The sequence below is a fragment of the Marmota marmota genome, unplaced genomic scaffold, assembly GCF_001458135.2.
Source record: "Marmota marmota marmota unplaced genomic scaffold, marMar, whole genome shotgun sequence".
Taxonomy (NCBI): Eukaryota; Metazoa; Chordata; class Mammalia; order Rodentia; family Sciuridae; genus Marmota; species Marmota marmota.
The window spans coordinates 39,184,199-39,202,020 of NW_026000082.1; the positions used below are offsets into that span (position 1 = coordinate 39,184,199).

At 38.4% G+C, this 17,822-nt stretch overlaps 1 protein-coding gene across 3 annotated transcripts in view; it reads left to right on the top strand.

Annotated features, from left to right (window-relative positions):
* Window positions 1-6: 6 nt before the first annotated feature.
* The window catches only part of Eif4g3 (eukaryotic translation initiation factor 4 gamma 3), a 292,326-nt gene continuing 274,510 nt past the window's right edge, over window positions 7-17,822 (top strand). For 2 of the 3 annotated variants that reach the window (XM_048816163.1, XM_048816167.1), the window contains exon 1: window positions 7-73. The gene's annotated coding sequence lies outside the window, so the exon portion shown is untranslated. The remainder of the gene's footprint in view (window positions 74-17,822) is intronic. The other variant, XM_048816154.1, reaches the window with a different exon arrangement.

Below are 17,822 nucleotides of genomic sequence, written 5' to 3' on the forward strand. Positions count from 1 at the left end.
CAGCAGCAGCAGCAGCAGCGGTACCGCCTCCTCACCCGAACATCAGGGCCCTCCAGACCCAGGCGCCCCAACAGTATCCTTTTCACCTTCCTGCCGGCCCTTCGGCTCTCGTTGCCGCAGCCCGGGGGGACCCCGCAGTCCGGGGGGACCCTCTTGCCCGCCGCCACCCTCCAGCCAGGAAAGGGACTGCAGCTCAAGCCCAGGCACCGGGCTTGGCCGGAGCTTTTGGGTTTCCCCGGCAGCAGCACTGCGGGGCGCACTGGGACCCTCCGCAGTACGGTGAAAACTAGCTCCACTCGGCCATGCTTCTGCAGCCCTTCCCTTTTAGATCTGGGGAACCTTCTCTCTTGTCGCTGCCTCCTCTTCCTCCTGTGGCCCCCCTCCCCTTTATTGGGCAGAATTTGCTGGTGCCTGGGATCGACCCTGCAGGCAAGGCTTTCCTCTGGTTGTTGTGAGGATACACACCCTCCTACTACTCCTCTCCCTTCAGCTCCCTTTGCAGCGGGCCTTGGTGGGCTCCCCGAATCATTATTAATACATAATAAACTTTATTGGTAAATTTCCTGTTTGAAACCAATCAGCTCGTTCCCGAGGTAAGTTGGATTTTCAGTCTACGGTGTAACGTACAAAAAAGCATTCCCTCTGGCTAATGTTTTTTAACGATTGGGGGAGTTGTGATGTGGTTTGTGGTGGAGCGCGATCTAAGGAGGAAATGTTACACCGGACGCTTCCCTGTCTTTGACCTTTTTAAAGGAAGAGGAAGTTAACTGACATTACCCATCACCCCCAAAAGTCTCACTGCTTGGAAGGCTTGTGTTAGGACGAATATTTCTAAAGGGCTTTAATTTGCTCTTCGTAGGCCTGATGTTTTACAGGGTAGCGGGGCTCCTGGAGGAAACGCTAGTATTGTGTCTTACCTTATTTGCTCGAGTGTGGAATTTTGGACAGCTTTGATTGAAAAGTCTTGGTGATGAGGTGTTTTAGTCAAAAACTGTCTGAGGAAGGTAGAACATTTTATTAATGAATTCCATAGAGGTATAGAAAGGTGTTACCTACCGAGGGTAGCATTTCATGCACCACCTCCTTCTCTCATCCCTTGTATTTCTGTTAATCAATAATAATTGGATGTGTTTTGGGGTTTGAATCATGATGAATTTGATTTTTAGAGATAGTAGGATGTTTGAGTAAATAACTCCTCCGAGGGCCACAGATTATTTCACAATCTAGTTTGATTCTTGTCTGTATCAATTACTCTGAGAAGGAAAAGGCATCTCCCTTCCAGAGTCATTTCAGGTCATTGGTTTTTGTCAAGTGTCATTTTCTCTGTTCTTTAAATATTGTTAGTCCACATTTTTCAATGCAGGCATTGTGGTGCAGAGGAAAGATAAGTTCCATTCCAGTGTGATGTGTGTACTGATTTCACAATGTTTTTATCTTGCATGATTCTGTTCAATTAAGAATTGTTTACCTATGAGAATGTTGAGTGTTGCTCCTGGAAAACCTGGTTAGTTTTGATTAATATCCCTAATTGTTTTACTGTGAGAGAAGGTTGATTGGCTTGCCTACTTCAAGGTAGAGGTCAGTGCTGGATTTCCTAAGTACTTCTATCTTCCATTAGTACTTTGTGAGTTTTAAGTTTTTTTTCTAATATCAGTTTTTTCCCCCTTATTTTCCATACTCTTGGGTAAGACTGGAAGTTTCTGTATTGTGTCACCAAGTGCATTATTCATTATCTGCATCTTTGAGATGTTTTGGCAATTAAATGGAAGTAATAAGTAGGACTGCATTGCTGACTATGACAGTGCTTGGTTAATTGGGTAACTTCCTAGACACAGAGACTGTGATTTGAGTGTTTTTTAAGTTTGCTTTTCTCAGTAGTTTTTCGGGAAGAGAGGACTTCTAAGAGCTCTGAGTTGGTTGTAACAGAAGTAGTTACTAGTTCTGCAACTTAATTTTCCTTTGAATAAAAGAAACAGTTGTTAAAGATAAATTTAAGATATTATTTTCAGTGGGGATCAGTTTTAAACTTATCTAGTATATTAGATACTTAGTTTTATGTAACTTGAAGGTTTAATTTTGTCTCATGTCATTGAATCTAAAATTAATTTTCCTCTTGATGTATATTCTTCAACTCTGTTACCTTCCTTTCCCTTTGTTTTATGTACTGAAAGGTTACAATTGCTAAAATATAAACACATTATATAAATAGTAAATGAGTTAGAGGTTACAGATTTCATCAGAACACACTAGTGGGGAAATGATATCAACTGGTAATGGAAACTGGTTAAAAATGGATTGAAATAGAGCAGTTCTGTTTTTCTAACCTGAGGGAATGTGGGAATTTGTATTTAACACAGTGGTCATCATGTGATTAGTTGATAACATTGAAGCATCCAGGCTCCAGTGCAGAACTAGAGTTGCTTTTTCCATAGCTTGAATAGATCAGTTCCTCAAAATATATGGGTACAGCTGTTTGCATCAAATTAACAAGTTCAGACATTTTTAATATATATAAATAGGAGCGAGAGAGTCATATGGCAGGGTGTCCTTCATTTGTACTTAGTGTTCACGTGACAAATCATAAAATGAAGGGAAATGTTAGCAGTAATGAATTTGAATGTAAACTGGAACCTGCTTAAGTAGGCATCAGTTTTGCATGGCGGGACCCATAAAACCATTTCAAGTAGAAATGACCTCTTTGACTGCGAAGAGGCAGAAGATGGGGCTTGGTAGATAGTAGGGGCTGGAAGAAGAAAACTCTGATATGAAAAATGCTAAAAGCAAGGGAGAAATATGCTTAGAATTTTGATAATATAAGCCGACATGGAACTTAGAGTTTTTATTAAATTGTCAATTCAAAATATTTGCATTGAAGTCAGACACAGTGGTACATGCCTGTAATTCCAGCTGCTTGGAAAGCTGAGGCAGGATTGCAAGTTCAAAGCCAGCCTGGGCAATTTAGGGAGACTCTCTCAAATTTAAAAGGACCAAGGGATGTAGTTTAGTGGTAGAGTGCCTGCCCAGCATTTGTGAGACCTAGGATTCTATCCCTAGTAATGGGGGAAAAAAACTGCTGTGAGATCTGCTTACCCCAACCTATTAAGAGGTTGAGGGCTGGGCCCGATGGTGCACACCTATAATCCCAGTGGCTTAGGAGGCTGAGACAAGAAGATTCTAAGTTGAAAGCCTCAGCAAATTAGTGAGGCCCAAAGCAACTCAGTGAGAGCCTGTGTCTAAATAAAATACAAAATAGGACTGGGCATGTGGCTCAGTGGTAGAGTTCACCCTGCCCAAAAGANCTTTAAATTTTTTTTTTTTTTTTTTTTTTTTGGTACCAGGGATTGAACCCAGGGGTGCTTACCCACTGAGGCTGGCTTTGAACTGTAGATCCTCCTGCCTCAGCCTTTCAAGCCTCTGGGATTACAGGTGCATGTAACCGGCTTGATTTTGTTTTGAGGCTGGGTCTCCTCAGTTGCTCAGGCTGGCCTCAAACTTGGGATCGATTTTGGAATTGATTGAATTTGTTATCCTTTTGTCTCAGTGTCTGGAATAGCTGGGATTATAAGCATGTACCATCGCACTTGGCTCAACTTTTACATTTTGATGAAAGCTGCTTTGACCTTTTCCACAGAAAATTGTCCATACACAGAAAATCTGGTTTGGATTTTTCAGGGCATTCTTGGGTCCCTGTTAAAGGTTTAACTCTTTAGATTGAAACTGGTCATCCTTCAGATTATCAAGACAAATGAGTTTGAATTCAGGTGCCCAAATAGTTTTTACTTAAACAGAACAATTTTAAGTCTATTATGAACACAAAGCTTTTTTCTTTATATGAAAAGACTTCAGAGTGTAATATCTCTCAGGGCTGTAGACATTTCTGGGGAGTCTAGTTGCTGTTTGGGGGCAGGCAGCCAGATTGATGAAGAAAATTAGGCTGGGTAAGGTGGTGCACACCTGTAATCCCAGAGGCTCAGGAGGCTGAGACAGGAGGATTCTGAGTTCAAAGCCAGCCTCAGCAATTTATCGAGGTCCTAAGCAACTCAGTGAGATCCTGTCTGTAAATAAAATACAAAATAGGGCTGGGGATGTGGCTCCGTAGTTGAGAGCCCCTGAGTTCAATCCCTGGTAGCCCTCTCCCCAAGAAAAAAAATCAGTGCGTTCTTTGAAGGAACTAAATTTGTGAAAGACCTGTGTCAACCAGAAAATGGCTGTGTCTTCAGCTGTTTTGTGATAGATATATGATATTATTATTTTGTACTGGCAATAGAACCCATGGGTACTTTACCACAGACTATATATTTCAATCCTTTTTATTTTGAAACAGGGTCTTGCTAAGTTGCTTAGAGTCTCACTAAGTTGCTGAGGCTGGCCTCAAACTTACCATCCTGCTGCCTCAACCTCCTCAGTTCCTGGGATTATAACAAGTACGTGCTAACTCTGTTGTGCATGTAGTCTGGGAAGAAGGAATTAGGGATTCCTAGAAGAAGTTGACATCTGAACTAAATTAGATGCAGTGTGCCACTACACCTGGCTGATATATGTGATTAAAAACCAGTATTCCTGTTGCTGTGTTTTTTTTTCTTTTGTATTATAGTTTTCCTTTTTTTTTTTAAAAAAAAATGTTTTTAGTTGTAGATGGACACAATACCTTTATTTTGTTTTTTAGTTTTTTTATGTGATGCTGGGGATTGAACCCAGTGTGTCATGTGTGCTAGGCAAGTATTCTACCACTGAGCCACAACCCCAGCCCTATAGTTTTTCTTTTTTTTTTTTCACCTTCTGTTGATTTTCAGTTTTATCTTACAGGTTGAAGCCAGTAATGTTTGCTGTATTCTTTTTTCCTCTTAGCCAAAGCTAGATCTAAAAAATAACATTAGTAGCAATAATAATAATATCCATTTATTGAGTGCCTACTATCTGGGAACCATACATGCATGATTTTATTTATTTCTCCAAGAATTTTAATAAGGTAGATATTGTTGCTGTTTTACGGATAAGGAAACTGGAGTGCAGAGTAGTTAGTAACGTTGCCAGGGTTATCTGCCCAGTAAAGGGTGGTCTGTTTTGCACTGCTATGACTGACTCCAAGCCCATAGTTGCCCTTTTTATTATGCTGTGCTATTTCTTATGCAACCTGTATGTTAGAATGAGAGGAAGAATACTCTCCTATATTTGAGAGCCAGGGGAAAGTCTATATACAGAAAAGGAGTTCTGTGGAGTCATCTAGAACATAGTGATACTGTACCATATTTAATTAGACAAGTAGGTTATCTTTATCTCACTGATCTTTAAGCAGAGATTCTTTACATTAGACTCAATTCGTGTTTTTCCTTGTTCAGAAGTCAAGAAGGCCTCCAGCAAAATATGACGATAACTAGTAACCAGGCCCTTGAGCATGCCGCTAGGCAACTGCTCTACCACTAAGCCCCGTCCACAGCCCCAAAAGGTCTGTCTGCTAAAAATGGTTTGAAAACCATGCTAAAACTCTATCCATTTGTCATTGTTAAAATGGAGAGGACTTCCATTTGGGTCAATTATATTGGAGCTTTGGCATAAGTGGTAAAGTTGGGCTGGGGTTGTGGCTCGGTGGTAGAGCACTTGCCTAGCATGTGTGAGGCACTGGGTTCGATTCTCATCACCACATATAAAACAAATCAATAAAGTCCATCAATAACTAATAAAAATATTTTTAAAAAGTGGTAAGTTGAATTCATTTGTTCATTTATTCAGCATCTTCTGTGTGCCAGACTGGTGCTAGGTCTGGGTTTGAGGACTCAAAGAACTTGGTCCAGACAGGTAAAACAGATAAAATATCATGAGACAAGTACAGTGCTAACTCTATTATGCATCTAGTCTGGGAAGAAGGAATTAGGGATTCCTAGAAGAAGTTGACATCTGAACTAAATCAGAAGGATGAGTGTTACCTCAGGCTTACCTAGCTTCTCTTCTGCCACCTACTTTTCCTAATTCCGTTGCTGATGCAAGGAAGTTTAATAAAGTGCATTTCAATCATGTTTGAGTTTTTTTTTTTTTTTCCTTTTATTTATTTGTTTGTTGGAGCCGGGAAGCTAGTGAAGGTGCCATAGAAAGCAGTGGTAAAGGGGCTGGGGATGTGGCTCAAGCGGTAGCGTGCTCGCCTGGCATGCGTGCGGCCCGGGTTCGATCCTCAGCACCACATAAAAAGATGTTGTGTCCGCTGAAAACTAGAAAATAAATTAAAAATTAAAAAAAAGAAAGCAGTGGCAAAAACACTTATTGCTATAGATTCAAAGTATTTTCTGCACTATAACCTCAGAAATTAATGTATGAAGAGAAATGCGACTGACTAATCTTTGCTAGTTTTCCCACTTTATTATATAATAACCCTCCCCTTTTGATGTTAAATACTGGCTTACAAATGGTACCTGCTAGCCTTAAAATATATGATTTAGTTTGGTATATTCAGCAGTGCCTCTGACATGCAGTAGAAAAATCTGGGTTTGAGTTTGGCTCTTCCATTTTAATAAACGTATTGTATTACAGTAGTCACATTAACTGCTTCTGGTGTCAAGTTTTCCCTTCTCTAAAATATAGAGGTTATCTTGGGAGGCTGGGGCAGGAGAATTGCAAGTTTGAGATGAACTTGGGCAACTTGTGAGACCTCAGCAATTTAGGGAAACCGTGTCAAAAATTAAAAACTAAATGGTGGCACATGCCTGTAATTTGAGCAACTTGGAGACTGAGGCAGGAGGACTGATTGCCCTTTGGAGGCCAGCCTCAGCAATTTTGTGAGACCCTGTCTCAAAATTAAAAATTTAAAGGCCTGTGGGGAGCTGGCATTGTAGTTCGGTGATAGAGTGCTTGCCTAGCATATGTGAAAGAAAACAAGAGTATTTATAACATTTATTTATTTATTTATTTTAAATATTTATTCACAATGCCTTTATTTCACTCATTTATTTTTTACGTGGTGCTGAGGATCGAACCCAGGGTCCCGTGCATGCGAGACAAGCGCTCTACCACTGAGCCACAACCCCAGCCCCTATTTATGACATTTATAACTAAGAGGAAAAAAAAATGCTCAGGCATGTAGCTCAGTTGTAAAGTGCTTCTGAGTTGAATCCCAAGATCCCAAACCCTTCCCCCAAAATAAAAAAAAAAAATAGATTCACTTATCTAGTGACCTTGATTTATATATAATTGGTTGTGATTCTAAAGATTATGCTTTGAGGTTTGTTCTTCCATGTTTAGGGGAAGGATTTATAGGGACTAGTTGATGATATTTGTCTTATGAACAGTGACATTTTTCTAGGACAACTTATTATTTTTTTAAGCCTTTTTTTAGTTGTTGATAGACCTTTATTAATTGATATGCGGTGGTGAGAATCCAACCCAGTGCCTTACACATGCCAGGCAAGTGCGGTACCACTGAGCCTCTAGTTTTTGTCTTATTATTGGGTTTATCCAAAGAGATTAAAGTGTCCCAATCCTGTTAGCTGTTATCAGTTGTGGGATGTTTTGAGACCAAAGGGTCTTATTTAGTGTCTGGCTCACTCAGTTGGTTCATTGTGAAGTATGAAGGAAAAAGTAAGTTCTGGAATAAACTCCTGTGATAAGACATAATCTATTTTTACTTTAAGAATAATACATTGGGGCTGGGATTGTGGCTCAGCGGTAGAGCACTCACCTAGCATGGACCAGACCCGGGTTCGATCCTTAGCACCACATAAAAATAAAGGCATTGTGTTGTGTCCATCTACACCTAAAAAAATAAATATATATATTTTTTAAAAAGAATAATACATTGACCTAAAATAATAGGAAACTATTATTTTTCCTGAATTTTATCTGTGCATATGACTTCAAGCAGTGAATAAACTGCAGCTGAGATTTACATGGATGAAATACTGCAGGATCTCAAGCTACTTCTGAATTCTCAAATGGCTTCTAGTTCCTTGGCTTGCTGCCAACCAGAAGGCGTTTTTCAATCTCCTGTAGCCTCAGCTGAAATTTGAGACAGTTTAAGCTATTTTAAGTATATGTGAAATTTGTCAGTTTTTATGACCTGTATTAACCTAGTAGTTGTTTTTTACTTTTTTTGAGCCTGGTGTGTGCTGGCTGAGTCTTGTCAATAGAATGTAAACTCCATGAAAGCAGATTTTTGTCTTTTTTATTCACTGTGGACTTGTCAGCACCTATAATAGTGCTTGGCGGACAGTAGGCAATTGGTAAATATTTATCACATGAAATGTTGAGTAAGTTGGAGTCTGGGGATCAATTTCAGGTAAGTTTTAGGGCAAAAATAGATGGCGTTACAACTCAATTTTAGCATTCAGGAGTGCCCTAAAATTGTTTTGCCCTGATATGTAATTGAATTGAAAATGGTTCTGTAATTTCCTTTGAGATGGGATATCATTGACCCAGTTTATAAAACTAAAGTGGCAGACTTGGATTTGAAGCATATTATTGAGGTTTAGGGTTGATATAAAGGCCAAAGAGGAACATCTATAGTCAAATGTTAATGTTCAAAAACTTGTTTTGTGATTACATGAAGCAGGAAATTTAAAAAATAGAGAAAAACAGGAAGTAAGAATCATCTATAATCTTGTTATGTAGGGGTCACCACTATTAACATTTAATATGTTTCTTTCCTGTTCTTTTTTTTTTTTTGTATGGAAATTATTTTTGCTGGGGACTGAACCCAGGACCACCTGTGCACTAACATGTGCCCACTATGGATTTTAATTTGTTGAACTTAAAATTTTGTCCTTTTTTTGTAATATAACTTTTTTTTTTTTTTTTTTGTGGTCCTGAGGATTGAACCCAGAGCCTTGTGCATGCAAGGCAAGCATTCTACCAACTGAGCTATATCTCTAGCCCCTGTTTTTAATATAACTTAAGGTCAAATTCTGTACAGTTTGCATCTTTTGAAGTTTTTTTTTCTCTTTCTTATGGCACTGGAGATTGAATTTGGGGCCTTGCACATGCTAGGCAAGTTCTTTACCACTGAGCTACACCCAGCTTTTGCATCTTTGTTATTTTGTTACTTGATTGTATCTTTTATCAAAAAGTACCAGCTGGGTGCGGTGGTACAGGCCTATAATACCAGCTGCCTGAGGTAGGAGGATTGTGAGTTCAAAGCCACCCTCAGCAAAAGTGAGGTACTAAATAACTCGGCGAGACCCTGTCTCTAAATAAAATACAAAAATAGGGCTGGGGATGTGACTCAGTGGTCGAGTGACCGAGTTCAATCCCCAGTACAAAAAAAAAAAAAAAGAGTCCCCAAAAAATTTTAAAAAAATTTTATTGGTGCATTATAATTATTCATAAGTGTGAGATTCATTGGAAACATTCACTTTTAAATAGTCAGTTTAGAATATAAATGAACTTTTGGTTCTCAGGGATGGTCTTTTTACCTTTGGTGTGTAGCTCAGAAGTTATGACTGCTCATTAGAAAGAGGAGAGCTCAGGGGCTGGAGATATATAGCCCAGTTGGTAGAGTGCTTGCCTTGCATGCCCAAGGCCCTGGGTTCAATCCCCAGTACCACAAACAAAACAAAACAAAACAAACTCTCAAACCTTTATCAGTAAGTCAAACATTTTTCAGTTATTGTGTCTGTAATAATTTACAATGCTAAAACTCAAATGCAACATCACATTTTCCCCCCATGATTATTTAAATTTATTTATTCTTTAGAAACCACTGTAATCCATATATTCATACTAAATTTTGAAAAAAGCTAGTGGCCAGAGTGGTGTTTGTATACATATATAGTCTTCCCTCCCCTCCTCTTTTCTCTTTTTCTTTCATTGATGGAACAGAGGATTGAACCCAGGGGTGCTGTACCATTGAGCTATGTCCCCACCCCTTTTAATTTTTTTGGTTTTGAGGTGAGATCTCCCTCAGTTGCCCAGGCTGGTCTTGAACTTGCTCTACCCACCCCCCTCCCGTCTCAGCCTCCTGACTTTTGGGGATTATGGGCATCACCACCATGCCTAGTTTATTTCCTTGTTTTTTTTTTTTTTTAAACTTAGTTTTCAGGAAGTGTCAATATTATCTAGGGAGTGATTAAAGGAAGGAGGAAAAGACCATAAAGGATTCAGGTGGAGTTAGGAAAGCAGGCTTGAAGTGTGGGAACAAACAGAATTTTGGAATGACAAGAAAAGTAAGCAGAGATGAAGAGTGAGTACAGCCAGTTTTGAATCAGAATATATCAGAATATAATTTTTCAAGGAGAATGGAAAGGATTGAACCCTGAAGGTAGAAAAAAGGAATGTAAGAAAGGATAAATTGGATGACTCCTGACTTTTTTTTTTTTTTTTTTTTTAGTAGGCCCTAGGAAATAGTACATAACCATATAAATTGCCCTCAGTTCTCCCTGCCCTAGGCAAGTACTAATCTCATATAAGTATAGAAGTCTGAGACCCTAGGTTTAATACTTGGCACTGCAACAACAAACGAAGACAAAACAAAAAACTTGAGAGATCAGTTAAAAAGAAAGAAAAGAACTTAAGACCACTACAGGCAGGGTTTGGATGGGAAGAGGGGATATGTATTATGAGCAGGTGACCAGCATGAACAAAGATTTGGGCTTGGAACAAGCATGGTGTATGCTGCATTTTCAGGGACCTGATCCATGGGCTTGGAGTGGAGGATTCTGGTGGCAGAATATGCAAAATAATGAATCTAGGTTCTCGGGGTTTGGGGATGAATAGAAGAAGTTAGACTTTTTATATATGTAAATTCTTTTTTTTTTCTTTTTGTTACTAGGGATTGAATGCAGGATCTTGGAAATACAATATTTATCTTTGTATTGTTGAGCTGTGAGTTATTTTGAGCTGGGATGTAGCTCAGCATCAAAGCGTCTGCCTTGCATTTGCAAAGCCCTGAGTTTGACCCCCAGTTAAAAGAAAAAAGACAAGAGTTATCTTTATATTCTGAGTATAGACCCTTTATCAGAATCGGGATTTTCAAACTTTCCCTGAGTCTTTTCATTTTCTTGATGATGTCTCTTGAAGGGCGAAAGTTTTTTAAATTTTATTTATTTTTTTGTGGTATTAGGGATTGAACCCAGGGGTATTTTACCACTGAGCTTTGCCCCCCAACTCTTTTAAATTTTGAAACAGTGAGAATAGTGTCTTGTTAAGTTGCCCAGGCTGGCCTTGAACTTTATGGCCCTCATGCCCCAGTCTTTTGAGTATAGTGGGATTGTCAGTAGGAGCTGCTGTGCCTAGCTTAAACCAAATTTTCGAAGATTTAGTCCTGTTTTTTTTTTTTTCCCTAAGAGTTTTATAATTAGGTCTTTGATCCATTTCAAATTATTTTCTGTGTACAATGTAAAGTGGAGGTCCAACTTTATTATTTTGTATGCAGATATTTGTTGTCTCAGTACCATTTCTTGAAAAGACAGTTCTTTGCCTAGTGAGTTATCTTAGTGCCTTGTCAAAAGTCATTTGTATTTCTTTTCTCTCTTCTTTTGTGGTACTAGGGATTGAACCCAGGGCCTCCCACATGCTAGGCAAGCACTGTACCTCCAGGCTACATCCCTAGCCCTGTATTTCTTTTTTTTTGTTGTTGTTGAGAAACCGACATTGAAACAGTATTTTTGAAACTTTGTTTTTGTGCAAATTAAAATCTGAAGTGGGAAGATTAGGAGAATAGAAATGGCATCACAACTACAACTAGTTTTTTGTTGTTGTTGTTGTTTTTTTAGTACTGGGGATTGTACCCAAGGTACTTAACCACTTAGCCACATCCCCAGCTCTTTTTATTTTGGGACTGGATCTTGCTGAGTTGCTTAGGGCCTTGCTAAATTGATGAGATTGGTCTCAAACTCAAGATCCTCCTGTCTCAGCCTCCTGAGCTGCTGGGATTACGGACTTGTGCCACTGCACCTGGCACATGTAAGGTTTTATAATCAAGCATTTAAAATTTACTGAGAGATGTGCTGTTCATAAAATATGGCCTATTGAATAACTGAACTTCTACCATTTCTAACTTTGTATAAAACAGAAAAACTAATGAAATATTCTGGCTGCTTTTATTCTTTTTTTTTTTTTTAAAGAGAGAGAGAGAGAGAGAATTTTAATATTTATTTTTTAGTTTTCGGCGGACACAACATCTTTGTTTGTATGTGGTGCTGAGGATCGAACCCGGGCCGCACGCATGCCAGGCGAGCGCGCTACTGCTTGAGCCACATCCCCAGCCCCGCTGCTGCTTTTATTCTTAAGGTAAATTCCCACTAGGCAAGGATAGCCTTGTAAAAAATAAAAGTATAGGCAGTTGACTACTTTACTGTTCTGGGGCAGACTTGGAATTGTGTATGAAGTTACAGATTCTTGGGTTATTGTATTTCACATTAAATGTTAGTTCTGTCCCAAAGTATTTAAGTAATTTTAAATTTGATTTTTGATTTACAAGGTTATATCCTCAGGCTATTCTAATATATACATTATTATTTAAATTTTTTTTTAAGTTGTTGATGGACCTTTATTTTATTTAATTGTATGTGGTGCCGATAATCGAACTCAGCGCCTCATGCATGCCAGACAAGCATGCTACCACTGAGCCACAACCCCAGCCCCATATGCATTATTTTAAAGAAACAGAATTTGGTAAATAGTATTAGCCTCTGTCAAACAGGATTCTTTTTGCTATTTAGAAAAAGATCACGTGAAAGGAGAGGCATTTTATAATTTTGCAGGTCTAATAAAAACCATGGTTATTGGTTTTGGACAGAATTTTCCACTAGAAAAATCTCTTGAGGGACTTAAAATTGAAGTATTATAGTGAGGGAATGGGATTACTGATTTGGTAAGATTATACCTACTTTTTTTTTTTTTTTAAAACATTTATTTATCAGTTATTGGCGGACACAACATCTTTGTTTTGTACGTGGTGCTGAGGATCGAACCCGGGCCGCACGCATGCCACGCGAGCGCGCTACCGCTTGAGCCACATCCCCAGCCCTATACCTACTTTTTAAGTTCTGTCAATTTGGGAGGCTGAGATGGTAGGATCATGAGTTTAAAGCCAGCTTCAACAATTGAGCAAGGTCCTAATTTGGTGCGATCCAGTCTCAAAATAAAAAATAAAAGGGGCTGGGGATGTGGCTCAGTGGGTTCAATCTCTGGTACCAAACAAAAACAAAAACCAATAAGGGAAGTGGGTCTTAATCTATATAGAATTTTAATGACATAACTGATTAATATTGTTGAATCTTTGAGGCTAATATTGTCAACTGATACTTGCAATTGTTGATCTTTTTCAGAAGTATTAGAATTTGGAATCAGTCCAACTTCCTGAGGTAACTGCAGTTCCAAAGGCAGACAGCAGAGTACTTGACCTTAACACATACCCTTGCATATTGTGGTGACTGAGTGTGTACTTGAATTTTAGGCAAGGCAGTGAAAGCTAAATGCCTCTTTAGAAAGTAACTCCTATAGAGTTACTTTTTTCCCCTTCATAATTGATAAGTAGCTTGTGGGAGATACTTCAAGACTGTAAATAACATTTCTTCTCCTGGTGGATTTTGTCTGCAGCAGTGACTTCATTCCTGTCCTTTTTTTTTTTTTTTTAAATTTTTTTTAGTTGTAGGTGGTCACAGTATTTTTATTTATCTATTTTTTTATGTGGTGCTGAGGAACAAACCCAGTGCCTCACAAGTGTGAGGCAGGCGCTCTAGCACTGAGCTATAGTCTCAGCCCTCCTGTCCTTCTTTTAAAAAATCACAATTAAGGGATCCCCAAATTAATATGCATTAGCTTATTTTCCCCTTATACATAGTAGACTCTTTTAATATGTTAAAAGGGGCTGGGGATGTGGCTCAAGCGGTAACGCGCTCGCCTGGCATGCATGCAGCCCGGGTTCGATCCTCAGCACCACATACAAAAGAACATGTTGTATCTGCCGAAAACTAAAAGTAATTAAATAAATATTTAAAAAATTATCTCTCTCTCTCTCTCTAAAAAAAAAAAAAAAAATAGTAAAAAAAAAATATGTTAAAAGATGTGTTTGAAGAATGTTACCATGAATCATTGATTATTCTAAGTTGTAGGGGAGTTTTGCATCCTCTGGTTCAACTTTCTGTCCCTAAAGCCTTTGCTCCAGAGGCTGAGGGGGGAGGTCTGAGTATCTTTCCTAAAAACAAAGTTTGTGCCAACTCAGAGTGTTTTGAGATCTTCAGTGACATTGACCACTGACCTAATAGGGTGACCAAAGTTCTCTTTTTTCCTGTAAAGGGCCTGATTTGAATGGTAAATTATATGATTACCCCATCTAGTAACTGTTTCAGAGCTTAGAAAATTATGAGTCTTCTATGCTATTTCTAGATGTAATATTGATAATTTTGAGACAGTATTCTACATTCTTTTAACAATTTGTGTTTAATCTTTTTTTAAGTTGTAAAGCTCTTTAACATTAGTATGTGAACCTAAATAGGAGCAAATTATTGTTAGCCCCATTTTTAAAAAAAGAAAAACTGTATTTTGAACTAATTTTTGACTTATAGAGTATTAATATATTCCATACCATAGTACAGTTTTCAAGAATAGGAAATTTACACTGGCACAATCTCATTCAACCTTTATATACCTCATTCACCTTTTACCAATTTTCCCATTATATCCTGTTTCTGTTCCAGAATCCTAATAGCATTTTAAATTTTTTCCCCTTTTTTCTCTCTTTCTCTTGTGGTATTGGTGATTGAAACCAGTGTCCTTCATGTTAGGCAAGTGTACTACCACTGAGCTCTAATCCCTGCTTGTTATTTCTTTTCAGTCTTCTTTAGTCTATAAATGTCCTTCGTCTTCTCTTTCATGACCTTGACGCATGTGTGTGTTACTAAGGTTGAACCCAGGGCATGGCACATGTTAAATACATGTTCTACCTCTGAGTTATACCTCAACCCTGAACTTGACACTTGAAAAGATTCCTGATCAGATATTTTATAAGATGGCCCTCAGTTTGGATTTATTGAGTGTTTTCTCATGAAAAGAATGAGGTTATATGTTCTTTCTCAGTGTATCATATTAGGAGTGATGTGTCAGTGATGATTAGTTTATTAAGCTGGTGTCTGCTGGTCTTTCTCCTATAGAGTTTTTCCCCTTCAAATTGATAAGTAGCTTGTGGGAGATACTTCAAGACTACAAATAAATGTTTTTTTCTCCTGGTGGATCTTGTCTGCAGTATTTACATTTGGAATTGCCTAATTGTGACTTTCTTTTTTTCTTTCTGCATTTATTGATTGTACTTCTATGTGGAAGAACTTTTTCTTCTTATTTATTTATTTGTATCATCATGTACTCATAGGTACGTATTTTATTCTATGAGTTAATCCATAATTATTCTTTGTTTTGTCATTCAAATTGTTCTGGCTTTGGCCTTCTGGGGTTCCTTCAGGTTGACTCCTGAGTTCTCTGAATAAGCCACTACCTTTAAAAAGAAAAAAAATTCTTTGCTTTCTGGTACACAAGGTATTCCAGCCTCATGTTGTATTTTCCCTGTCTCTGTCTAGGGATCAACCAGTTCTCCAAGTACTTCCCCCTCCTCGGGGTGTTTTATCACTGAGCTGCATGCCTAGCCCTTGTTATTGAGACAGGTCTCATTAAGTTGCCAAAGCTGACCCTTGAATCTGGAATCCTCCTGCCTCAGTTTCTTGAGTAGCAAGCGCGCTACCGCTTGAGCAACATCCCCAGCCCCCCAGCCCTTTTTTATATTTTATTTAGGGACAGGGTCTCCTGAGTTGCTGAGGCTGGCTTTGAATTCTTGATTTTCCTGCCTCGGCCTCCTGAGCTACTGGGATTATAGGCGTGCACCACCGCACCCAGCTATTCATTTTCTTATGTCCATTTCTTACATGAAGATAGCATACTATAGATAATTTGGGGTCTTGTTTTTTTTTTTTTTTCCAATTAAAATTATACCCTGGGGGTTGAAGGTATAGATCAGTGATAAAGCACGTTTGAGGTCCTGGGTTTGATGCCTAGCACCACAAGGGAAAAGTATACGCTAGAAATCACTGTTTCTGTTCAGAAGATCTTCCTATTCTCTTTTATAGCTGCAGAGTATCACATTGTGTGGGTGTACCAAGTGTCTTCAACCACCCATATTTGGTGTTTAGGTTGTTTCAAATATTTTAAAGTTACAGAGATGTTGCAGTGAATAACCGTATGCTTATGTATTTTGTATTATTGAAGGATTCTCTTCAGATTAACTGTCTTTCTGATACATTAAATAGCTTTTTACATTTTTAATTATTGAGCGTGTTTTTTTTTGGTGAAAAGTGTTTGATCGAACCCAGGGCCTTGAACATCTAGGCAAAATACCACTGAGTGTTATCCCCAGCTCCAGTCTGTAACAACAGAAAATAGTTGACTCAGTAGTGTCCGGGTTACTGGATATTTGAATTTTATTGTTTTTATTACTTCACTGTGAGTATGTTGTTAAGCTTTGAGCATTAGATGGGAACTTGGATTAACTGAATTCTTATCCTGAAAATTTTGAGAGTATAAAATAGTTTGTTTTGTTCTTTAGAGTGTTTTCCTTAGTCTGCATTTTGAAAATATTAATTCAGAAGCATGATATTGTTACAGTTCTTTTTTTTTTTTTTTCGATTTTTGGAAATTGAACCCAGGATCTCGTTAGGTGGCAAGCACTCTATCATTGAAGATTTGGGTAGACTTGACATTAAGGGGAAGGACATCTATAGTTGAGGGAAGTGGTGTGAACAAAGTCTTAGTTCAGAAATGGTGAATGGTGTGTTTGCAGTCAGAAGACCCATTTGGCAGAAATAGAAAGCAGTGAATGTGTTGTGTGGGGGACAGTTTTGGAGAATCATCCCATTGCAAGGGGAGGTTTTTGAAGACCTTGTTATTAGAGAAAGGTGAAAGATTGTGCTGGATGGATTGAGATGGACAGGAAGCATGGATACTACATAGTAGGCTATTGAAGGTTTTCTGAGGTTGTGCTGATGCACATCCAGACTAGAGGAAAATGAAATGGAAAGGATGATCACATCTTGAAGCTGTCATAAAGGAAGAAAGCTTAGGGCTTGAATATTGTTGATGAAGAGAAAGCATTAAAACTCACTCTAAGGTTTGTTTTGTTTAGTATTGTGGTAATGGGCATCAAACCCTGGGCCGCCTTGTTGTATGCTAGGAGACACTGAGCCGTGTCCCCACCTCTTTTTTTTTTTTTTAATTGAGAATTGGGTTTTGCCAGGCTGGTCTTGAGTTTGGGTTTCTCCTGTGTCAGCCTCCCAAGTAGCTGGATTTATAGGCAGCTCTAATATTTAAAGACTAAAACATGATGTTGTCATTGATGGAGTAAGAAAGACCTAGGATTTAATTTCCTACATCATTTTGAGAGTGGACAGATAAGTTCAGTTTAGGACAAGTTGGGTTTTAAATGAATGGAGCACTCCATTTAACAAATGAAGATAACTAAAAATGTTTAAATAGGGAAGATGGAAGCAGAAAGGATTGACAAAACAAGTCCATGATAATATAAGCAAAATGGAGAGTGAAGAGAAAAACAAAAGATTTTTAGTAGTCTGTGCAGTGGCTGGTTATTTGAGGAAGCTACAGAAAGAGGAAGGAGCTGCTGAGAGGAAGTAGAGAACCAAGGAAACACCGTCATTAAGCTTTCCAGAATAGGTTCCTGCTGAGCTTTGTTTATGTAGTTGGAGAAGTGACATTTAATACTTAACAAGAACATTTGAATTATGTGTAAGTCATTGTTTTTACATATAAGGAAGATTGGGGACTAAAGAGGAGTTTTTTTTGCTTAATTTGGTCCTTAAAGGACTTGTTTTAATAGTTTTGTATAAGTCCATACTTTTACT